This window comes from Parasteatoda tepidariorum, chromosome 1 (genome assembly GCF_043381705.1).
Source record: "Parasteatoda tepidariorum isolate YZ-2023 chromosome 1, CAS_Ptep_4.0, whole genome shotgun sequence".
NCBI classification, from domain to species: domain Eukaryota; kingdom Metazoa; phylum Arthropoda; class Arachnida; order Araneae; family Theridiidae; genus Parasteatoda; species Parasteatoda tepidariorum.
The window spans coordinates 43,318,012-43,344,622 of record NC_092204.1 but is presented as its reverse complement, the minus strand read 5'-3'; the positions used below and the strand labels follow the sequence as shown (position 1 = coordinate 43,344,622).

Here is a 26,611-nt window from a genome sequence, read left to right as displayed (position 1 = left end):
ATAGATGGCGATGTCATTTGGCGGAATAATTATTCCCTCAATCTCGTAATTCATTTCAAACAAATACAATTTATTTTAAAATATTATGTAGATGTTTTAAACAATTATCATTAATATGAAACGATACGATAATGCTTTAACTAATGTTTGGACTATTTTTTAGAATATTTAATTGAAATTTATCGGTAGCACTGAATCACGCGGTCGATCTAAAATAAGAACCGTTCATTTCGCGGATGCGGAAAAATTGAGCATTCTTCCCTTTATCCAGTCTCGCGGATACTGACGTCCTCATCACTCCAACGTTTTCACGAAGTCTGATCGCCATTAATAAGAATCCATTTCTTTTCATTCCCGAAATTCAATTCTGAGTAGCGCCATCTGTTGATATTTTTGAAAAATCAACAAAACTCGAGATGGAAATTATAACGGAGCTATTTTGCAACTCTCAGTTTCGAACGAGCTTGTCATACCAAAATGGCAAAAGTTCAGTAAAATGATCAATCATAGTGACAAAAACAATGTGTTTTAATGTTTTTCATTTTTACTATCAAAAAATGCCTGAATAAAGATAAAATGTAAGTTATTGTCAGATAACAAACGAACTATTTGCCAGATTCTTCTGAGGAATGATTAACCCTTGGTTACTTTAGATGGTTAAAGAAAAATATTTAAACCAAAATCTTAAACTGAAAATTTGAAAGCTGCTTTCGCTTTTTTAAAAAAAAATTTATTAGATAAACTGACTAATTTCTGCATAATTATTTAGCCTTATTCACATGAATTATCTCTGTCATAATAAACACTTAAATTATAAATAACTCAAATTAAATCGGAAAAAAAAAGATGTTTTAGAGAGAAAGATGTTTTTGGTCATCATTATCTCTACTAAACTTTTGTTAAAAAATTAATAACTGTCTGTAACATACTTGAAAAATGAGTTTTAAAACTTAAGGCACGTTCATTTTATGATAAAAAAAAATTCGTTGTGTGATTAAAAATTTTATGACGCGTTTTTTTGTACATTGAATTTTTAATGATCCTTAATTTGACATTAATAGGTCTGTCCAGTAAAGCAAAACAGTTTTAAAGTTATGAAAAACGTATTTAAAAAGAAAACTGCTGGAAATATCAGAGTAAGACTTATTATCATTAAATTTGTAAATTTTTAAAGATTTGTTAATGATTAAGAACGTTGATTTTTGTGGATGATAGTAGATTATTTATGCAGTTTTAATTGTTTATCTTATGATTTACAATTTTCTAATTAATGATACACATTTTGTATGTAATATTATGTAATCTATTATGTTATAAATAAATATCATTATTTCAAAATTTTACAAGAAATATTGCTTGTTGATAACGTACAGTAGAATAGTAATCGTTTTATTTCCTCGGCTTCAAAGCACTTCTACTTGTGGCATCAAAATAACTAGGAAAGTAAGCAACTTTACACAATGAAACTTTTCTCTTTATAATATTAATTTTTTCTTCATTTTTAACTTCAATGAACGCAAATAGCAGCGTCTCAGCTTTTTTTTTTTTTTTTGAACATCGTCTAAATTATTTGTTTCAGTTGTCTACCTGGAGCGTACAGCATGTGAGGATAGCTTCGCTAATAACACCCTTTATACCCCAAATCCATACTCCCTTCATCGATTGAAAGATGAAGAGAGAGAAAAAAAAAGGAAACCGCCCTTCCAGATATAAAAAAAAGGAGCCCAGGAACTACATAGGAGACAAGCAATGCAATCTTGAATCTCTTGCCTATCAAGTTGCCTGGGGCACATGTCAAATTCAGACCATGGTATAGAGCAGGGGTCCCCAACCTTTTTGTACCTAAGAGCAAATACCGGAATATCGGTCGAGTGGCGGGCACCATTTATTTTTTCAAGATAAATTTATAGTTGGTAGACATAGGAAATAATATACACTGCATGTAATGCACAAAAAATTTAATTTAACATATGAATATAATTAGTATTAATATCCTTGAGTAAAATAAATTATTACGAAATTGCTTGAAAAACATACAAAGTATAAGAGTTCATATATTCAATTCGCGAGTGGTCAGCTATATTTTGCTTTGTGCTTATATCTGTGGGAATGGAGATCCTTTTCCTGGCGATTTCTATTTTGGTTAGGTTTATCATCCATATTGAGAAAGCAAAACGAATTACATAACATTTTATGGGAAAATTGAAAACGGAAATATTTTATTGTTGGGCACAAGTAGCGGGCGCATCTAAACCGAATGAAGGGCGCCATGGTGCCCGCGGGCATAGGGTTGGGGACCCCTGGGCAGACAGACTCTTCGTCATACCTATACGACCACGCCTTCTGTTCATGGGCAGTGACAGGTATAGTCAGGGTTCCATGTCAAAATACAGATCTATATATTTTCTACTTAAGTAAAAAGATGGTTTTATTATAAGCTAAAGGAAAAAGTTTATAATTTTGTAAGTTTTCTTAAGGAATTAATGATAAAAAAAAGTTTTGTTTCAGGAAATTATAAGCCAATTTGCGAAGAAATTGGGGTAACCTTTTGATATCATTTGGAAGAGGATAGTGACAAATAACATTAGCTCATATTAGTTATCGTAAAATAAAAATTTTTGTAACTATCATTTCTGAAAAAAAAGTTTCGATTTTTAAAAATTTTAAGGATTAAATGATAAATACATATTTTTAGCAAACTGCCGACACATATGGGAAGAAACTGGGGAGACGTTTTAATATCACTTTTGGGATAACAGTGGAAAACAATAACCATAATATTAATTTTTTACAACCTTAACACTTTCACTAAACTAAGAAAAGAAAAAGGAGTTTTTAGTTTTTGAAAAAATATTAAGGATTTAATAATATTTTTTCCTTTTCTATCTTTTTTTAATTTTCTCCAATTTGTGAAAAAATAAGAAAAATGTTTTAACATCACATGGATAATGATGACAAAAAACAACTTATAATGTAAGTTATTTTAAAATCAATTTAATTCATAACATCATTAACAGTTTTTCGAAGCTGAGTAAAAAAGGAAAAAATTTTCAATTTTTAAAAGGTCTCTTAAATCTGAAATATAAAATTTTTTTGAAAGTTATAGGCCAATCTAGAGAAACTAAAAATGTTTTAAAATCACTTGATTTATGATGCTAAACATTCTACATTCTATAATGCTTTTTGACGTAAGAAAATTTTTTTTACACTATAAATAATATTGTTTGCAAGTACTGTAGAAACAAAGATAGATAGATAGACATTATAGTGTATTTCATTTAGTATTGAAATGATTATATTATAACAATAAAATTAATAATTTTTTTTAAAATTACACATTTTTTAAAATCAAATTATCTTTTTTTTTAATTTAACGATTTTATTTTATTCATTTAAATTTATTGAGCTTGCTAAATATTCCGGATGAAGTTTGATGATCTTTGACTTGAATTAAGGTCTGGTTTCTTAGGACAAGCTCCTTATCTGGGCGTCAGCGGGACGTCAACGTCGCGCTGACGCCAACAAAATACTGGTTTGTTAGCTCAAGGCCTGGTTTCTTAGAACTAGCGCCTTATCTGGGCGTCAGCGGAAAGTTGACGTAGAGCTGACGCCAAAAAAATACTTTTTTGTTAGCTCAGCTTGAGCAGTTGGACCAACGCAGACATTATTTCTCATTGCGCATGCGTTAATAACGTACACAAATATTTATTTTGAATTTGTATTGATTTTGTTATTGTCGACCAGTGTTTTAGAGAACAAATAATAAACGATTTATTGATATCAAATAAAGTTCACTACCACAAATAAGTCACATGAACTAGTTTAAAGGGGGCGACATTGTATTAACTTGGGGGCAAAATTAAATTTCTTAACGCGGAAGAATATTTTTAGGTCAAACGGCAGATGAGTTCCCCGGGCAACTTTCTCATTTTATTAAAGATCAAAGAACAACAACGCGAATGAGGACGGATGAGAAAGAACCGGTTATTGTCGCCCTTTATTATTTTNTTTTTTTTTTGAAATGTTAATTAAGGTGTCCACTTACATATTCGGTTAATAATTTTTATTTGTTTAAACAAAATTACTATATTACAATATAATATTCTAACACCAAAAAAAGTACTTACGTAGCGTGAAAATATCTTTTGTGCTATAACTCTTTCAAAAGTACATAAAAATGGTTGCCAGCAGGGGTGTACATGTAGATTTATTAAATACACCTAGTGCGCCACGTAGGAACCGAATCTAGAACCAGACACTCGAAATATTTGCTCTGTTACAATCGTACCCTGTTACAATTGACCCCACTCTCTCCTACTGTAGAAACAAAGATAGATAGATAGACATTATAGTGTATTTCATTTAGTATTGAAATGATTATATTATAACAATAAAATTAATAATTTTTTTTAAAATTGCAAATTTTTTAAAATTAAATTATCTTTTTTTTTAATTTAACGATTTTATTTTATTTATTTAAATTTATTGAGCTTGCTAAATATTCCGGATGAAGTTTGATGATCTTTGACTTAAATTAGAACCACGGTTGTCGAAAGTACGACAGATTATTACAGCATATGCAGATTATTTTTGAGTATTTTTTAAAGTGATCTAAGAATTAAAAAATTTTTTTTTTTNCTAAGAAACCAGGCCTTTAGAACCACGGTTGTCGAAAGTACGACAGATTATTACAGCATATGCAGATTATTTTTGAGTATTTTTTAAAGTGATCTAAGAATTAAAAATTTTTTTTTTTTTTTTAATGAAGAAAAATTGTTTTTTTTTTATAAAAAAAAACTCAGAACAAGTAAAAAATAAAGATAAAACGAAAATCTATCCATTTATGAAAGATTGATAGAGTTTCGTTCTCTCTATCTTCATTTATGAAAAATAAGGAATAATTCCTACCTTTTTTTCAAAAAATATTTAATACCGAAACACGTTTATTCACAAAACCCACTCAGATATTATGTACCTGTGATGGTATTGCAATGAATTTGATCTGAAGAAACTTTAAGAGGGTTGAAATCAGAGTATCACAAATTACAATTATGTTAATTTCTTCCTTGAAAATTTCTTCCTTTAAAAGATTATTATCTACATCGAGTTCATTATTTCTTTCTGATTTTTTAATTTCTCTTTTTGGACAAATCTAAAGCATGAGGCATGATTGTGCTAAATTGTATTTAAATTAAAAAAAAATTTTTTTTTGTATAATTTTACTATATTTAACAGTTTAATATTGTGCTACATATATGTAAGATTAAGCTAAATTTTTCAATAATAATCTCTGCCTGATTGAAGTATTTGAAAATAGTTCTGTAGATTGATTCTGGAAATTCTGCTACCAGGATTTAAGCTATATTTGCAAATAATTTTCAACCAGAATGGTGTTCTGTCTCTAAATCTTTTCTCAAAACGGCGTCCTTGTCAAATAATACTATGTCTTTTACAGCAAATAATATTTAATGTGATTTTACTAGCGCATGGACTGAAATAAATAATACATCATATTTTAATCTTAAAAATAAGATATTTAATAACATGTATCGGAAAGGCATTGATTTATGAATCGAAAAATGTATTCAAACGAAATTCGGAATAAAACGTGATTTCTTAACATTATTAAAATAGAGTTTCAAACAGAAAAATTATGAGTATATCAAATGAAAGTAATAAATTCCAATGAACGAAAGTACATTAAATAATATGAAAAGATTAAATTTTAACTACTTACATTAAATCTAAAAACTGTAATTTTTTAAAACCATTTTCTGAAGGATTGGAAGAAAATAATTTTTCCGAGCATTTTTTGAGCAAAATCATGAGCAAATCTTCAAACAAATGTAAGGTTTTAAATTTTGTAGAAAATTATTAAATATCGCATTGTTATTAATTTAAACTATGAGAGAATTAATTGCATTTTTCCTCTAAATCTTAATTCATTATACATTTTATTTTACTCAAGTGTTAGTTCTCTTTTAATTTCACTTTAGTTTTCCAATTATGTATAAGTAATTCATACACACTTTTGATGTATTTTTTAAGTTTTTTTTTTACCGAAACCTGTCAATCATATATTCATTTTACATCTCACTTTGCTTTAGTGTCGCATCACGTATAATTTTACATTAGTTTTCAAATTAAGTTATTAAACAGCACGCATTGCAATAGCTTTTGCGATAATTAATGAATGATATATGCACACTTAATTTTTTCTTCCTAAATTATTGACGATGTCTGTTCCAAACAAAAGTTCATAGATTATTTTTCTCCTCCTTAAAATTTATTAATTTAGTGAACTCACAAGTAGTCTGATGAATAAAATCTGGAAAATAAAATAATTGTTATTATCTTAAGAACTATTTTAGTGAAACAAGCTTAGACGGGTTTTCGTCACTTTGGAGAGAGTCCCTACAGCCAGTGCTGTCAGATAAACTGACCCTTCCCCCTTGCCAGATCCAGCAGCGAGCTTTCTAAGTGATGCGTGAGGGAGAAATGTCAGGTGTCGCCGCACTGAGGGACCCCTTCGTGTTCTCAATCCCCGTCCACCCTCCCTACACACTCCTCTTGCCGTGAAGAAGTATTCCAACTATATTCAGCTCCCTTTCCGCTCCACACCCCATACTTGAAATCAACCAGCTAAGGGTGGAGGGAGTTACTCCCACAGGAATCTCAAAAGCCTCCACAGAGAGGAGATTCCAACGACGTCGTGATGACCTTTCAACCGTCGTGGACGCCGATAGGGGGAGCCACCATGGAGTGTAGCCCAGTCTCTGGAATGTGCCTCTGTTGCATGTAAAACAGCTCATTACACTTTCCAGAATTGTTGTTCTTGATTGAAAAAATGCTGGAAATGCAGCACTATTCATTATACGTGTCATACATATTTTGTAGCCCAGCAATAAAGAGTCAAAAAACAATTTCGCTTCGTCAGGAGGTGTTTATTGCTCTTTTTCTACAATGTGTACCAATATCAACATTTCCGAGAAGATGGAAGGGATTTTGTAAAATTTGGGATCCATTCTAAAACTGAAATGCCAATTGATAAGGAGGGGGAAAAATAAAGAAGATTAAACATCGCAAATCAATCCAGATTTTTCTCATGAAACTACTTTATTTTAAAGTGTTATTTTAACTAATACTCCACGCAAATATTAATAAGTATACGTGTGTTGATTTTAGTTTTAAAAAGTATAGAAGATTTAATACGTATAACATAAAAGTTCTATATTTGTTCATTTGCAAATTAATAGCGTCAGAATATTTTATATTAAGCGTAAACCCTTGCCAGTAGATGGGCAAGTATATGCCCTCCAAACGAAAAAAACTTTTACAAATTTTTCAACATTTTTAGTTGAAGATTAAAAAATAAATATATTGAGATCGATTTTTCTTGAGCTTCGAGGAATCTTGGCTTAAATTTCGGAATCCTATTTCCATTACACTCGGTTAGCTGAAATATTTGCCATGAAGATACCAAAAAGAAAGGCTAAACAAATTAGAAAATGAGATTCTAGAATGAATTCCTCATAAATATTTTATTTTAGCAATTTTTTTTAACAGTATTGAACTAATTAAAATATTTTTAATTTTTCGACCATTGTCAACAAAATTTCATATCCTTTACTTAAAATAAAATGCGTAAGTATAGTATATAACATTCAAAACAAGAATTTTATACAAATTTTTTCCTTGAGCAAATGCTAGAATTTCTTTGCTATTTCTTCCTGAAACATAATGTTCCTGATCATTAAATGGTAGGGTTGATCTTACACGTGAAGCTCATTGATCCTATTCCTAAAAACAGTTCCTTTAAATCAATTCAATTATTCAAAGTAAAACTTGATTTCAATTTAATATTTGTACTAACAGAATATGAATTATTATTTAGCCAACTAATCTACTGGATATTTGAAAATATCAAAAAGTGTTTAGTTCGTAACTTAATTGTAAATTCTCTCTACTCTGTCTATAAGAATGCAACGGCATAAGCAATTTAGAGATTTTCATTAATTATTATGCATCTCCATAGCTGTAATGTTATGTAACAAAAAACAGTTATTTGTGGTACATATATATATTTTTTCGCTTACGAAAGGAAAACACAGAATTTGTTTTGAAGAGCAAAGCAGAAACCAGATCACTCCAACTTCAGTGAAGCTGAACAATATCCACTACTCTGAAGAAGGGAGGAAGAAGAAAAAAAAAGAGAAAACTTTCGATCGCAGCAGGGTTTTCGTTCCCCTTTCCTCTGCAGGGTTTTAATTCATCTGCATTGGGTCAGCAGCAGCATGAGTGAGTGTGCCGGAGGTGCGGGCAAACAATAAAGAAATAAAATAGGCAAAAGGAATGGTGCAAGCTAAAAGAGAAGGAAAGAGAGAACAAAAAAAAGTGTAGAAGGAAGCAATTTCCAGGACTAAGAGGAATTGCCCATGTGGGTACAGCGGCTAGAAGAGATGTAGAGAGAAAAGGGGAAAAGGAAAAGTAAAAAAAAAAAAAACAGGAAAAAAAAGAAGGAAATTTTCGGGACCGTCATTAAATGAGGGGTGGGCTGGAAAGGGCCAGCATTGCAATTACGACCTTTTCCTGATCGATGCTTATCCCTCTCTGCCGGCCTGAGCTTTGCTTATCTGCGAGAAAGAAAAGAGGTTTGGACATGCTTGCAATGCTAACTACCAGTACGTCGACATTTTTGGACACAAAAGATTTCCTCGAGCAAAATAACACAAGACGTTTATTTGCTGAATCATTGAAAATTAGGCTGTTTTTGATTGCTAGAGCATTGGAAAACAGTCTTACAGAGCTCTACATTCTGAGAAAAATTTGTTTGCTGAACTATAATGTTTGTACTTAAAACAACAATACCGTGCAAATTTGCTGTAACTTTATTATGGTGTAAAATTGATCCATATTTCCGTTCAAGCTGAACCAAAGTGAAAAATTCCGGATTAAATGACACTAAAAAAAACTTTTACTGTAAAATCCATTTTTACTGAAACATGTCAAGTAACAAAAAAAATCTTATGAACCGTAATTTTTACTGTAATAATTACCGTAAAATCACTGAATCACTTTCATTAAAAAATTATTACTGTGAAAATTAAGGTATAATATTTAAAAGTAAAAACGGATTTTATGGGTTATGCACTCCCGAGACTTTATTACGTAATTTGATCGGAATTTTTCATAGTGCGGAATAAAGTTTAAGAAGATCATTAGTATGGTTTAATATATCACGTTATTGTGGTTACAGCAAAATTGAGCGATATTATAGTTGAACAGGCCCCAAAAATGTTAATGGTCTATAGTCACATTGGAAATATAATAAAACTAATTTAAAATTTAGCACACCTTACAAATAATTGTTATTTCTCAAATGGTTGTCCGAAAACCAAATTGAATTCATTGAACCAAGAATCACAATTGATAAACTATCACTTTAAAATATTTATTTGCTGTCCTTAGCAAGTTAGCATCTCTGTGCTGAAGACGTCTGAGGAACGTCAATTATTGTTTTGATATAAGAAGCAAATGACGTCTCCCAGACGTCTTCGTGTGGCAAGGGGTTAACCTCGAAATTCGAAATGTCTAATTTATTATCGTCTTATTCTTATACTTTTTTTAAATTCTGTTTCACTGTTTTTTCTTTTTTTCTGTTCGCAGTGACATTTAAAACCAAGAATCTTTCCATCAGTGAGCAATAGGCACGTATATTTATTTCCTCTGCGGGTCGATGAGTAAGGGATGAATTAGAAGCAGTTTTCATCGAGGAAATGTTAAAAGGCTCGCTTGAAATAGACGCATCTTTTTTAGATTTCAGACACAAAAAAGTATCAAATTTTTTATTGCAAATTTAATTACTCAAATATTGAGTGAAAATTATAATGTTAGAAGGGGCTGTATCACTTCATTTATAAAATGCGAGGGGGGCTAAAGCTCCCACCCGGTGCATTGGTGCTTAAGCATCTAATCTAAGGTATTTTATAACTATTCCTTCAACGAATTCAGATTCCGTTGGCAGCTATACTCCTGGTACTGATGTCTGCTGCAGTTAGAGGATTTCAAAAAATATTAAAGCTGTCAAAGGAAACTTTTTTTAGATTTTAAACACTTTTTTCCTCATTTTATTTTAAAATTTATTGCAGTGTTTTTATGCTTCATTGCATTCATTTTTTGCACAGAAATTTCAACTTTTTTTCATACAATACCAATTAGTTGTCAGTAGGGTTAACTTTTCCATTTTTTTAAATAAAAAAAATTAAATGAAAGTATAGAAAATGTTTACCTTCTGTTATGTCTCTGCCGAGCGTTAAGCGACGATTTCCAAAAAAAGTTTATTAATTGGCAAATGATCCCGAAAACCACACTAAAAAACGTAAGGGATGGAAAAGAAAAACAACGCTGCGTGTTAAATAAATAAAATAAAAAATTAAAAAAAAGACTCCAAACCCAAAATGGAATTTAATAAAATCTATCATAGTTGTTTCGCAAAAGCAACACCAGGTGTGAAAGACTGAAAGTGGTTGTTACTCCAAAATGCTGTATTTGTAATGCACTGTAAATAAATTTCTCACACTCTCTCTCTCTCAAAAAAATGAAAAAATGATTTCTCATTTCAGTTTTGAATAAATTTTATTTTTGTGTGTGAATTTTAAACAGAATTTGTACATCATTATCATTATAAGATTTATTTTTTTGTGACATCGGACTGTAATAGACTTACCAAGCAATAATTTGAATTTTAATAACCATCAAAAGAATCATAGAGTGGATGATTCAATGATGTAAATAAATCCGATTTGATACAGCATCTGCAGTAAGGTTGCTGGCATAAAGTATAACATGAAGCACGCGATACTTGTGAAATTTAAATTTCCTGAATAAAGAAAACAAAAGAAAATTTAAAGTAACTTGTTAATTTTAAGGGTTAAGAAAAGAAATTTTCCTTTTTGAATAGCATATACCAGGGGTGGTCAAGCTTCCTGATAGTCGAGCCATTTTTCAAAATTTAAAATTTTCCGCNTATTTGTTTAAACAAAATTGCTTTGTTAGAATATAATATTCCAATACCAAAAAAAGTACTTACGTAGCGTGAAAATATCTTTTGTGATGTAGCCCTTTCAAAAGTACATAAAAATTGTTGCCAGCAGGGGTGTACACGTAGATTTATTAAATACACCTTGTGTGCCACCTAGGAACCAAATCTAGAACCCGACACTCGAAATTTTTGCTCTGTTACAATCGTACCCTGTTACAATTGACCCCACTTTCCCCTATTCAAAAGGTATGCAAAAAAGGTCTTAAAAATTTCTTTTTACATAAATTATATTTATTGAGAACATATAAGCAAAAGTACAAAATATGTGTATTGAATTTAAATATTAAACATATTTATTTTACTTGATAATTCTTCAAAATTTGGTGAATAATTGGTGACAGCACTTCTCAGTAATTCTTTCAGATGCTAGTTAGTTAATACTGATCGGTTTTTGGATTTCACGAATTTTAAAGTGGAATAAAATGATTCACATAAATACGTTGTTCCGAATGTTGAAATAATTCTACAATCAACCTTTTTTAATTCAGGATACTTCGATTCTGGTTCAAATTTCCAAAATTCAGTAATCGACGTCGACTTATATTTTAATTGTAAAGCTTGATCTTCTTGCATCTCTATTAATTCTAATTCTCCAGATGCTTTTTGTGTCATAATTATATTGGCAATGAAAACTCACATTGAATTGAACAACGTTGCACTTAGTCTTTCATATTTGTTCTCAGTAATTTAAAAGACATTTTGAAATACATACGGAACGATAATAATTTTTTAAAGTATAATAGCACAAAAATGAAAAGGGAACTCGGGTACATTTATCGAGAGCCACAAATAATCCTTCAAAGAGCCGCATGTGGCTCGCGAGCCGCAGGTTGGCCACCTCTGGCATATACTATATTCTGTTGCAATATACGACCATTGCGGTATAGGACATACTAACATTAATTGTGTCATCAACATTTGTGAGATGAAAAAAATATTTTTATCACAATTGTATTAACCTAATTTAATTCACATCAAAAATAAAATAAAAACGCAATCTCAAAATTTTAGGCCTTAAGCTTTGTTCGTCATAATTTATTACTCTTTTTAAATTTAAACACATTTTATGGGCAATGTTTAGAAGGGTAGGTACAAGATATTCTGTTTAAATATCTCTTTGGCACAGTTACTTATATTCCAATAATATATATTCCAATTTATTATCCTAAATATGACTTTTTACGGGATAAAAAGTAATATTTTTGACAAGTATTAATGGGAATAAAACTAACTTAGTGTAAATTTTGTAAATAAAATTAATAAAATACATGTTTTAGACCGTAGAAATTTAAAGTGATTTTTAAATACTTTTTAATAAATTTGTTGTTTGTTTTAATTTCCTGAAATTTTGTTATTCTTCATTTCAGACTTGGGCAACTTAAATTTTTAAAAATTAATATTTGAAACACTTTTATGCTTCGAAAAAAATGTAAATAAATTGAAATTGTTTTTAAAAATGTAATTGTATCGGAGAGTATAAACTTTATATTTTTATAAAGTAACTTGATTAATACTTAATGATAAAGTTCCTCTGAATTATTTTGCTCTACCCTATCCTCGTTTTTATTGGTTCAAGGTACTCCATGTTCTAGGTTAAAGATCATAATAATTTCTCTTCCTAATCCTCTAAAATTAAATAGCTGTAAGTATTTGCTAAATTAAGGACCTAATCTTGTAATCAATTAACTTGTAATCAATCAAACTTGTAATCAATTTATTTCCCTAAATATATAGAAAAAAAATTCAGAGGGCTAACTACACTATAAAAAATTACAGATCAAATTGTCATTAAGTGCAGGCACTTAGGGTACATCATCTGTAAAAGCAATTTTACTGTAAAATCTATTTTTACCGTAAAACATTATACTATGATTTTTGCAGTGATTTACAGTAAAAATTATACCATAATTTTTTCAATAAACTACAGTAATTATTTGATTTTACAGTAATTATTACTGTAAAAATTATGGTTTCTCAGATTTTTTGTTTCGTAACATATTCAGGTAAAAATAAATTTAGCCGTAATTTTACTTGGAATTTCTTACTGTGCAGTAGAATAATGAAAATTACTCAGTGATAAAATATAACTTGTTGAAATTAAAATGGCTTACTTTATCTATGTCATTTGATTCTTACGCGTGGTTTGTAGTACTAGTTATGTAACATGTTAACGAATTTAATAGCGTTAAAATAATTGAGCCAGGTCCAACGTCCTCCAAGTCCAACCTACACTACTATGCAATCGTAATGCACAATAATAGCAATAATAAAAAAGAAAACAGTGCAACTGTAGCAAATCGTTAAATATAACTTATTTACTTAAAAGTACATACATTTTTGACCATTCATAGTTTTTAAATGCATATTTAGAAAAATATTGAACAACCAACTGCTTATGAGCACATCGTAAACATTTTATAATAGTATGTACTAAATTCTAAAACATAAGAATATTGCAATTATGTGTAAATAAGGTAAAATTAAAATGATGGAATATTTATTAAAGGGGTTACTAGGCTTGAATTATCTAGGTAGCACTTTTTAGGGTTTACAAATCTCTTCCTTGACGAGCTACAGTCAAAAGGTTTCATTTTCTACTCACACAAACTGAAGTGAAATGAAGCACGCCTGCCTTAGGCCGGCTTAAATTTCAATAAAGAGATGCCTGATACAATTCCTCTTCCCTTTACACTAGACATCGGAGAGTACACAAAAAGTAATAACTTAACATTTTGAACAATAGACACTGTTTCAGTAATTATGTTTAACAATTGAATGATTAACAAACTGAATAGCTATTTAAAATGCTAGCGAATCGTAAATTACGATCTGTAAAGCTTCAAGTTTTGTTTTAAAAATAAACTGCAGAAAATTACCTAACTGGCATTTTGGTTGTTTTGATTTTGAGATAGACAGGAAGAAAAAATTTCTGGTGCCCTTACGGCATAGTAATGACATTTCTGGGGGAAAAACCCATAATTCTGGTAATAAAACTAAAATAAATGGTATTTATAAGGCTTTCATCTGGTATATTTTCCGTTCATATAATAATGGTTTACCGGAAATTCCTGGTTTTTAAAATTATAGTTCTTATTACAAAACTTTAAGTAAAAAATGCAAAACTGAGAAGTAAATTTAACCACATAATTGATTTTTATACCATGCTCAAAGGTATCATGATAAAATTACCAATTTTGCTATATTTTGTCACATATTATAACACTTTATTCTATGGTCAATTTTACCAAAATTATTACCAAAGTGGTTCGGTAAAAATAACCGAGTTTTTTTTGATGTTCCAATTGCACCAGAAACAAAGTAAACTTTACCATATTCTGGTAGTTTAGACCATACTTTTTTCTCAGTTCAAAAGTAAAAGAAGTCTCTAAAAACTTCAAATTAAAGTAGATTCGTTATTTTTCCATTTCGCCAGCGCCAGTAATTTCGGCTATTTGATCTATTTATTTATTTAAAAAAAAAGGAGTCGAATTTACTTGCTCTCAGTAAGTTTGCATCGGCGACTTTATTCTCTGCTCCGGCGAAATGGAAAAGTACCGTAGATTCTATTTGATTTATAACAGTGTTAGAAAAAGTATATTAGTTTTGAAATATTTGGAAAAATAATTTTTTTAAGGTTCTATCTGTATTATACAATAAATGTATACAACGCATGGGGAGAAACGTATACAATCTCTCAAGGCAACAAACCTTACCTTGAAGCATCATTGTACACATTATTGTATACGTTCTTCCACTATAGAATAGTTCGCATTATTATTGTTTATAATGATAATAAAAGAGGAGGCAACAAAAAAATACTGATTCTATTGCTAAAAACAGTTAAAAGAAGAATAAAGAATTTAATCAGAGTAAAACTAAAATTCTTTTAAATTAAAATTTAAGAAAACTTTAAAAATGGACGCTGATGAAAACAAAAATAAAAACCAATTTGCTTTACTTAGAACACGTGTTATTTTCAACATTTTTGCTGCAACTGTATACATATTTGAGCTTATTTCATTGTTCCAGACTAAGTTTCTATTTTTTTTTAATCCATTAAAGGCACATTAAAAATATTTATGTATTTGAAAGCTGCGAAAAATTTCCTTACAGATTGACACCTCTCTCATAAATATTCGATAATCATTTTAACAAATTTAAACTTCTTTTCCAACTGCAAATGTATCGTAGCAGACGATAAACGATAAGTGATTTTGATAACCATTGTTTTATGCATTATACATGCGCAATATTTCATGGATGGATATCCGATGGTTCTTATGGTAAAAATGTCTTTCTTGAAGTACAAAACTTGTTTACAATCTTTTTTCTCATTTTAGTTTTAGTAATTTACAGAATTACGAAATATTGAATCGTATTGGTATATTTTTATAATGAACGTGTATGATGCAAACAGCAATTGTATCGTAGGCTTTTCAACTACTTTTAAATAAACTCTTCATGGTAAAACTATAAAAGGAGTATCTTCCAATGAATTTGAATAAATGAAAGTATTAAATATTAATTTATATTTGACTGTTACTTAGTATAAAGTGTTATATTCTAATTAAGTATATTAAGCACACGAATGAAACCTTTCTGGTATACTATACTAACCGTACTGTATGGTCATGAAATTTTTTGTGAAAGAAAAAATTCCATAATTCTGGTTGCTAAAATCAAAATGTCTGGTATTTAATTCATTCATTTGGAAATTCCTCCATTCGTATGGTAACGGTTTACTGGAAATTCCTAGTTTTCAAAATTATAGTTCTTATTACCACCAATTTAGTAAAAAATATAGAACTAAAAAGTAAATTTAACTGAAAAAGTGTTTTTTTGCCATGCATTATGGTATCATGATAAAATTACAAATTTTACTATATTTTATCACATATTAAACAATAAATCATTACCAAAGCACTTATGTAAAAACGTTTTTGGTGTTCCTATAGAGACAGAAACTATTATGAAACCATATTTTATAATATGTGATTTATTGTTAATTTTACAAAAAATCATTACCAAAGAGCTTCGGTGAAAGGGTTTTTGGTGTTAGAAACACGGTATGGTAGATTTGACAATACTTTTATTCTCAGGGCAAGATTTATAGTAAAAACTTATCTAATTCAGTAACAAAAACTTCTCAAACAAGTATAAAATTATGTTATACCCTTTTCGAAGCTCTTTTGCCAAATTTCATACATTTCAGGCAAAGCTATAATTTTTAACTAACTTTGGTAATCGGAGGAGTATTTTCAGCATGGTCATGGGGAATGAATAAATACTATTTTGAAGTATCTGCGCCTTTTTAAACAGACAAATAACTTATATATTAAACTTTTTCTAAAGTTTCCAATTTGGCTCGATTTTTCAACGAATAATTCTTAATTTTTGCAAAATTTTATGATTCTAGTTAATGCAGCATTGGTGTAACTTTTTATAAATCAAAAAATAAAATCACGAATGCTGTAACTTTTATTCATTTTGACGTTTTCATCCATTTTTCAGAATTAGCATAGAGGAAACTCAGAAAAAATAGGCTAAACTTGACCAAATAGTCATGAATAACTGTTGCAAACTCACATCAATTATGAAAATAGCATATTATTCTAAATAAAAAAGCGTTTTTTTATGTAACGATAAAGACTTCGAGAAACAGCCTAAAAGGTTACTTTTTTTTGGCGCAGTAAGCGTATCGATATGAAGATATTTTTGGATTTCATGCTATTTACAGCATTTTAAGCGCAGCACTTCTTTTCATTGAACAATTTTTTTTCAGTATAAAGACAGATAGTTGGATTTATATTTTTTTTCAATAGCCTTTTGTTTCATTCAAAATAATACAGTTAAATTTTATAATTAAAATAGACTATTTTTAAAATACTTGAATAGTTTAAGAGTGATATGAAAATTGATGATAAAACTTAATATCATATATAATTATTTAAGGTATTTATAATGGAATAATTATTTATAGTAACAGTTGAAATGAATAACTTTACGGTTTGTAAAATTAGGAGACTTTAAAGAGTATGCTAAATATGCTGTACATAAATTATCTATCGCGGCAAAATGTTTCCACTCGAGAAGTACTTATTAAAACTCATTTTTAGGGCGAACCCTCTTTGAACTAAGATATGTTTTAAAAGATATAAATGCATTTGAGTTGCTTTAAAAATTTTCAATCTCATTACATTTCTCATGCAAGAAGAAGTCAGCTGTGAAAACGAGAAATTTGAGCTTAATTATTAAATTTAGTTTCATATACTATATATTCTTTAAACTCGGTTTTCAACTATAGAAAAGTTCTTCTGGAAGGAGCCTGACACTGAAAGAAGTGAAAGTTAGGGTAAGATAGGGCAGATACATGGGTCCAACGCCCTACCAACCAGGCTACTTCGGCCACTGAGAATAATGGAAATGTTTAACAATTTAAATTTTTATTATTTGATGCTCTTTCGGATTAAAAAAAAACAAGTGGATGTTCAACTCATAGAAAGAAAAATTAATGGCTCTCAGCATCCGAATTTTCCATTCTCCAACAATTTTCCGAGCGAAACAACGCAGTTGTACAGTGCGGAAAAAAACATCAAGAAAAAAAAACGGACCACTCTGAATAACTTTTGATCTAATGATCGGATTTTCACGTTATAGGACTCAATCTTAATGGCTCGTGGGATTGACTTCAAATATGCTAATTAATAAGTGCAGGATATATTTTAAGTTACGAAATCAGACACAAAAGCGTACTTTATCTAAATATACATACCTTTTTCTCAAGGGTTCGAATTTTTGAATCCTAAGACATGGGGGACAGCTACAATTTGGGAAATATGGTCCCAATAGTTAGGCCAGGAGAGCGGTCCAAAGTTTTGACCTCTTAGTGTTAATTTCAATTTTTGCGTATTTCACTATATTGCGAGATCTTTTTAAGCGAATTGAAAAATTCCTACACACAATTATAAAATTCGTTTATGCAAAGGCAATTCAATGCAAAAAATAACTTTTAGTAAATATGTTTTATTATTTTATTTAACAATGTTCGAAAAAGTTTTGAATTGTAAGTCATACAATTTTCAGACTCGTCTTATAAATTTTAATTTTACATGGCAAAATACAAAATTTAAGCACAATTGTTTGAAAAATTCCTGAGAAATTGAATTTCAATAAAGTCATATATTTAAAACTCGATTTCTCAGGAACTATTCGACCGATTTCACACAAATTTTGCCATTTAAGTTATGTTCTTCAAAATGATGCAAGAAATGTATACCTTACAATTAAAATGTTTTTCGACCATTATTAAATAAAATAAAAAATTTTTTTAAATATTTACTAAAAGTTATTTTTTACCTGACATTATCTTTGGATAAACAAATTTCAATGAATAATTGTGCGCAAAATGTTTTCAATTTGCTGGAGAAGTTCTCGAGATATAATGAAATACGCAAAAAGTAAAATTAACATTAAGGGGGTCAAAATGTTGGAGCGTGATTCTGACCAAACTGTTGAGACCCCTATAAGTTTGGGTTCGGAAATCTGAATTCAGAAGTAAGTTTTTGTGTCTGATTTCGTAACTTAAAATATCATCTGCATTTATTAATTAGCATATTTGACATCGCCTCCTCGAGCCATTAAGATTGAGTCCTATAACGTGAAGATCCGATCATTAGATCAAAAGTTATTCAGTGTGGTCTGTTTTGTATTTCGCGCACTATACATAAATTATTGCTATTAATTTTTTACAAGTCAATTACCATTGACTTTATATTTATGGAACATTTTTCAAAAGCGTAATTTCAAACAATGAGCTTTTAACAAGATATAATTCTTTACAATCTAGGCTATTTCATTAAAATGTTTGAAAATATCTTCAAGTATCTAAACAAAATCCAAAAGATAGTTCTATGTTATTTTACCAAAAAAACTTTTATTGATTTATTCCCAGAACTCTCAACTGAAATAAAAATTGAATCAAAATTACAGTGTAGTGTTGGTATAAGAATGCATTAATTTCAGTTGTTGCAAACAATCATAACAATTCATTCACTATAAGAGAATCAATACATTATTCATTTAATTTAACAGTCGTAACATCAAGTAAAAATTTGTAAAATTGCCTTTATTATCCAACTAATAGGCTGCGTAATCTAAAATTTTGAAGAAAAAAAATTTGGGAGGAAATCTTTGAAAAAGAAATTGTGGTGTAGTTCTAAATTAAATTCGAATTTATGAGAGCCAAAGCCATTTTATTTCTCTAAGCTAGAGAAAAATTGTTTTTAGATGGTGCTTCGTCACTAAAAGACGAAGTGAGTTGAAAGATTAAAGTTGCATGCCGAAATTGCACAACGAAAGATGTCAATGTCACTAAAACACGAAGAAATCAATCGTCGAGAAAATTGAGTTGCTTCACTTTTTGGATTGATAAGCATTTATTTTTGAAGTCACTGTAATAACAATATCAGCAACCGTATAAATTAAGTTCCGAGTAGGGATTTATCAAAAATTCAAATTTTACGATGAATATATCACGTGGCGTCTTACAGTTGCAAATTCCAGATATACTATTAGCAATTAATGTATTTATTTGCATTGTTTGATGACTTTTTATTTATGATATTGAGGTATTTATTCAAACTGTATCACGAATCTTCAATCCCCTTGGGGTATAATATTAATATTCCGCTGACTTAAAGATTGTTTTTTAGTAACAACCATTTTGTTATAGTAAGATAAATAGCATCAGTTGGATTTTTAAAAGATTGTATTTAATCAAATTGATTTAGGTTCCCACTTTATCCTGCAAAAAACTGAAGATTCTTTTTCGAAAAATGGGTTATTAGCTCTTTATCTAAAAGAGGAAAAAGTTTTCTCGAACCGATTCAATCCTTAAAGAACGATTTTAGAAAACATAATTCTATTTAGGGGTACCAGGTCCTACGCCATTCAAAGGATTCAAATACATCTGTTGATTTCGAGATGTGTTTGGAAAAAAAAACGATCATCATAATAGCTGAAAATTTGAATATTTCAAACTGATATTAAATATTTTAAAACAGTTTTATCGATGGAAGCAAAAGATTCGAGGGAGGGAAGGTGAGGTAAAAAATTGATCGGTGTTTATTTTCTCTAGAAAATAGAACTTCTGGAGTCGGGAATATTCAACTGCTTTTTACTAAATAAAATAAACTCATTTATGTAATTTTCTTGTGTTTTTCGGAAAACTTGCCTAATAGAGTTTTGCCACCGTGTAGTTTTTTTTGTTTTTGAAAGATTAAGTTAGGAGTAAAATATATAAAGAAGAACGATTCATGAAGAATCCATAAAGTTTAGATTTTCCGGATCATTTTTAAAGCTTTAATCTAGCTTCAACTTTGAGGATTTCTTATTATTTGAATTTTGGTTTGTGTGCTAATTTCGTCAATGGCTATCTCTATGTCATTTACAGATCATTCACTAGGATTTAAAATTTTTTAAGAGAATGCATTATACTTAGCAATTCTACTGTCTTACTGTTAGTTTAAGTAGTAGTAGTTTCAATAATAGATTATAATTCTGAATTTCAGTTTTTTCTTTTTCACAATCCTTTACTTTGTTTTTCGAAACGTACCGTTCATTATTTCTCTTTATTTTTGCAAAATAATGCTATTTTCTTTAGAATAAGAACAGGCATGAAACTAATATCTGAGTAAATTTTAATGGTTTAATTAAATCAGGAAAATTGATTCAATTACATAGCATTTGAAACAACAAGCCAGTTCCTTCAAATTCCATTGCATTAGTTATTTTACTGAAAACAATGCATCTGATGAATTAGATCTAAGAATTTAAATTCCAGTGATCTACATTTTAGTGCAATCTTTCAATTATTAAAACACTTACTAAAACAAATGATTTCTTAGAAGTATCATATAACTGACAAAGGACAGTATTTGTTTTAATGGCTCTGCATTCTATCGTTTTATTTCAACATTCTCTCTCTCTTTTGTTCTATATTCTATCCGTTAAGTCGGATCCTATAGACGTGTCGTTTTTGTTCCGACCACCTTACATTGTATTTATTGTTATAGTAGACGGTGACGCAAGCATTTGCCGCATTGCGTGTGTTGCACACGTGATCGACGGCATACCAGACCTCTAAATACAAGGCCTTAGAATTCTCAGACTACCCCTTTCTCTCTCTCTCTTCCACACATACAACACATCCACTCTATATAGGGATGTGGGGAGAGAGGGCGACGCCATCATCATCATCATCAGTCGAGGCCCCTGCTCTCTCTTTCTCGCTCAGTAGCCTTGGGGGTGCTTCGGGCCAGCTGAAGAGGAGAGAAACACACAGAATACTGCCTTAGCTTAGATCTCGCAACTTTTCTCGCTAAAGAACAAAATTTTCCAAAGAGCGTTCCTCGGACTTGAGAAAGAGAGAGAGAGAGAAATGGAGCCCACCCCCTGCTACACAACCCCCTAGTTGCACTGGAAAGGAATGGAAGGTGATGCGGGGGGCATTTGCGCCGAAGAGATGCCAGATAAAGGCAAAATAATGGGCCTCTGATACTGGCCCTGCTGTGAAGGAATCCCCCATCGCACTTGGTGATTAAGGTTTCCACCACGTTCATTCTATCTTTAAGAGAAGGAAGTACCAACCAAGGCAAGATTCGGGGTTATCTCTTCTCCAGTTTTCGTTCTATTCCTGGCGGTTTCAGGTGGACGGGCCAGGGAAGCAGGGATAGGGATTATCTCTTGGAGAAGTATTGTGGGGCATCGAAATAGACGTGTAGGGAAATCCTAGCATCAGATGAGCTTAGGCCCTGATAGGCCTTCCGCCATTATGTAGTCAGATATTGCTAAACTACTTAAATCTTTGGCATGCTTTCCTGAAATGAAGTCATGAAACCTGTAAAATATTCTACCTTCTCATTATGCATGCTTTTGAAAAATTTAGAACACTTTAGGTTCCATTTCGTGTTTTCAAATTTTTAAAATTTGTTGCAGTTAAAATTAGGTATCAAGTCAACCCGCTGATAGGCAGATTGCAATATATTCTTCTTAAAAAATATTAATTTCCCTAACTTTGATATAACATGTCCATATCCATAACTTTCAAGCTAAGAAAAACGTGTTGTTAGTCAATATTATAAACTCTGAGTTAAAAGCAAATAGTCTTTTGGTTAATTACGACTTAAAAACATTATTCTTAAAAAAAAAATGAAGAATATTATAAAAATATCGTTCTTTAAGGACGGACAAAGAACGAGCGATAGATAACAAGAACGTTCTACAAAGCGTACTAAGTTAACTAAGAAATAAATAAGTCATCTTATGTTTAATTTATTTGAGTTATTGTCTAATAAAATAAACTCATCCTGTTCTCTTTTTCAGATAACTTAATTATTGACAGAAAAAAAGTAGAAAACGCATTTTAATGTTTCTGAAATCAAAGCTAAAAGTATGATAATTAATTTGTGCAGACGATTTTTTTAAGCAATGGAATCAGACTTAATTGAATATGCATCTCTTCTTCTTGAAGCGATTGGATTCTTAACCTTTAGAAGAAAAAAAAAGGGGGATGCGGGGTCGTTATCTGGAAAATATTATCCTAAAAATTGGGACCCCTTATTGTTAGTTTAAATTTTCGCGTATTTCACCACATTGCTGGAACTATTACAGCGAATTAAATGAACTTAGCCAACAACTTAATCGATGAGTCCGAAAACTAGTCATCTCCACTTTTTTTCAAAATTGAGATTGTTGCATTTTTAAGTTTAGCTGACTTAAATACATAGTTAGGATATAAAAAATTCATCTGCTGCTACTTGGTATAGTATATTTTGTGCAGTGAAATGCTAATTTAGTTCGATAACATGCCATTTCCTGGAGATGACCTGTTTACGGAATAAACTTGGAAATATACCGCTGGGCGGTTGCCGTTGTTGCTTATGAAATTGTTCGCATAACCTAAAAATTAATTTTTTAGTTTAGGCTAGTTATTTTGTTGATGATTTTATGACATGATGAGTGATTCAGACGGTAGTTCTCTATAATTTGAAAATAACTGTGAAAGAAGTGACCACAAATAAGCACAAATTTCAAAAGCTCTTGGCTGAAGCATTATAAGAAAAATGTGTTATCAAAATGAACTATGGAAAAGCAAGAAAGGAAAAACAGAAGTTTCAAGTATTGCATTATTGGCAATTTTACTTATAAAGCATTACACTTGATGAAGTTAAAGTATCTCCTTTTATTGGTAGCATACAACTTAATATTTACTCTGCATAAAAAAGAAGCACGTGGCACCATAACCAGTTAAGGAAGCATATTTTGGAAAAGTTGCCATAAACCACAAATAAAAAACTGCAGACATTAAAAAAGTTTTTAGACTATAAACCAAATGATTTTTGTCTTTCTATGAAGAAATTTGTAAGTGATCCAGCACAGGTAGTCATTATCCAAAAGATTTCTGAATCTATGCAAATATCCATGAATAGGTTGTCTAAGACCTAAATAAAGTCTTTATTACATTTATAAATGACAACTTATCAATATTTTCGATTATTAAAAATATTGTATAGTATTCGTTTTAAGGTTATGTCCGAAAATCTGTCATTTCAAAGCTATAATTATTTTTAGATTAAAAAATTAAGTAATGTTATTGCACAATTGCTATAGAATATTGTGCAACCAGTCATATTTCAATATCAAAAAAAGTTCCATACATCAAGCTGATATTCATTTTTTCCCTTCTCTTTTGTAAAATTAGTGTTGTTAGAAATGACTGATTTTCAAATTTATTGATTAAGTCGTAAAATATTTTATTCCAACAATGATTTCAGACCAAAATATTTTTATGTTTTACATTACTCTCTTTTTATCAAGATACTCATTTTTTTGAAACTTCAACAATCATTTGACAACATATTCATAAACGGCTCGAGAGTTGAATTTAGCAAATTTTGTAATAACTACCCACATAATGGTTTACATATTCTAACCATATTGCAATGAAAGAAAAATTTAAAATTACGCTTTTATATATTATTTAAATAATAATATCCTCAAAGCGTTACTAAATCATGCTTTTAAATAATTTTATTTATTAAATTTTTGAAAATTATTTATCATGGTGCGTTACGCAAGTCAACAAATTAATGCTTTTAATACTCACTAATGGAAAAATATTATGAAAACCCCATCGGTGAAAGTAATAATCGCTTTAAAAGGTGCAAGATTAAAGTTAACAGTAATTTGCTTTGATGTATATGAAGTTTGTTTGTACTTCATCTTTTAATAATATTTTACTAAGCAAGGATTATTTTTAGAAACAGCCGGTAACAAATTACCTTATTCTCTGACTCGACCAAAAATTTCTAGGATGTAATTTGGAAACTACGAGGAATTTATATATTTAATTTGTACGTTTCAAAAAGTAAAACCTTTGATTCTCGTTAAATGCATTTTATCTGTAGACTGTCATGTCCTATTGTTAAAGCTGATGTATTCGTAAGTGTTTTGTTATAACATTAGCTTTCAAATTTTGAGTAATCTGTCATACAATTATTTTTTATAATGAAATCTTCAGATTAATGTTTTAATATATATATATATTTTGATACGGTAATAAAAGTAAAAAAATGCGAAATTTGAAAATCCTATCTAATTCTTCTATTTAAATTATCTTCTGATCAAAGAACTATGTTATTTTTAAGGTACTCCACCCCCTGACCGCTACCGCTCGCCAAGCCTAGTTAACTCACACGGCAGTCCTTTTCAGATTACTCTACTCACCCATTTTCCCTTAATTTTGTTCTACTTGTACTTAAATTAGCTTTTGTAAAATTTCATTTATTTTTTATTTCAAATTATTAAAGGGTAGGACCCGCGTTATTACTCACCAATCTCGAAAAAGCTTTCGCAGTTCCTATCGTAAAGCTTTGTCCTCTTAATTTACCTACCCAACAAGCAGTCGAATGGATTGCTAATAAAGCAGCGAAATTTCAGGATAGTGTTTAACTTGATAAATGTACGTTATTTTCCGCGCAATTTTTAAGCTTATAATATGAAAATCCTTAAAAATTTATCTATTAGTATTCGCTTAGTTAGTCTAAATTTTTCAATTTATAGCGGTTAAGCTTCTCTCTCTTTCGCTCAAGTGGCATTTGCTTAACGGAAAAGGTCATTTTAGAAGCACATCGAAAAAAGAGAAATTGGTGGGAGAATTTTAAAAATTTCACGATATTTATTGTTAACCAAGGGGGCTAAGGCCTCTGTTCGCTGTCGCTCACCATCCCGATGATTGCTTTGCAAACAGTTTTTCTACCAAAGTTAAAATTATTCGCGTAACATATATGTACTAAAAGGAATTCTGTTTGCTTAAGTTAGTTCAACCTCTTCCCACGTCCAAATATTATTGTCTATTTTATTTTATTTAAAACCGTCGTTGAACAGGTGACCCAATTTTATGGGTTTACGACTACTAATGTTCAACTCCGTAGTCTTGTAATTTTGAACCCAATCCGGAAGACAAGGGAACTCCTGGATAGAGTATTAGGAGAAATTTTGCCTTCGTGGATCACTTTCTGACGGAGCTAACCTGCATTTGCGTTACATGGAGAGGAAGACCACGAGAACTTCCCACAGTTAGCCTGACGGCAAGGGAACTCTAACCCATGATCCGTCTACCACTGAGGACATTTCACGTCAACACTGTGGTCGGTGCAAGCCGGATGCGGAATTCGTATCGACTGGGATTCGAACCCGGTTCAAATCGGTCCAAATATTATTGTCTATTAGTATTATCAATTAGTATCATCTTTCTAAATAACTTTATCTTAAAATGTAGCACAGAATTACAATATAATCATAATAAAAAAAAGCAGCAATTCTCTTTGAATTAAAAACGTAATAATAGCCGTACAGAAAAAAAAAATTTAAATTAGGGATACAAAGATATTTATAGAGAAACAATACCTTTGCGACTTTTATTAATTTTATGCTGATGACAACCAAAACAATGTGAAAATGAATGAGGAAAAACTGGATTCTACCACGTGATTTTCCGGCCAATAAAAAAGCATGGACAACATTGAAAAACTGCGACACCATCATTAAGCATATTCAAAACAAAATAAAAATCACAAGCCGGTAAGTTTAATTGTAACACTTCAGCAGACAGCATTCTTAAAAATTATTACCTTTTCACAGACATGTGTTCTCACTTTTGATTGGCTGTTTTGTGTGTTACTAACCGTAAGTCTTCTGTGATTGGCTATGCGTTATCTGTTCACTCTCTTCTTATATTATCTATCTATTATATATAATTCTCTTACGTGGATCCCAAATTTTGGCTGTATTTCTTTTCCGCCGGTGGCAACGTTTGCTTTGTTTTGAAAACACCAAAGCATTCTGCCTTTTAATGATGTGTTTCTGATCTAATATATATAATTCTCTTACGTGGCTCCCAAATTTTGGCTGAAGTACTTTGTACAACTAAATAAGATTCTTTTCACAACA

The 26,611-nt window shown here is 30.3% G+C and overlaps 1 protein-coding gene and 1 long non-coding RNA gene across 3 annotated transcripts in view; both read left to right on the top strand.

Moving 5' to 3' along the window:
- Window positions 1-26,611, top strand: part of LOC107436148 (RNA polymerase III subunit E) — a 126,871-nt gene that overhangs the window by 16,657 nt on the left and 83,603 nt on the right. The window lies entirely within an intron of this gene.
- The window catches only part of LOC139425292 (uncharacterized), a 60,421-nt gene that overhangs the window by 12,374 nt on the left and 21,436 nt on the right, over window positions 1-26,611 (top strand). Inside the window, exon 1 of one of the 2 annotated variants that reach the window (XR_011636504.1) lies at window positions 2,304-2,363. The exons of the other annotated variant lie outside the window; for it this stretch is intronic. This is a non-coding gene — a long non-coding RNA (uncharacterized lncRNA). Of the gene's footprint in view, window positions 1-2,303; window positions 2,364-26,611 lie in introns of those variants that run through there. 2 annotated transcript variants of the gene reach the window in all.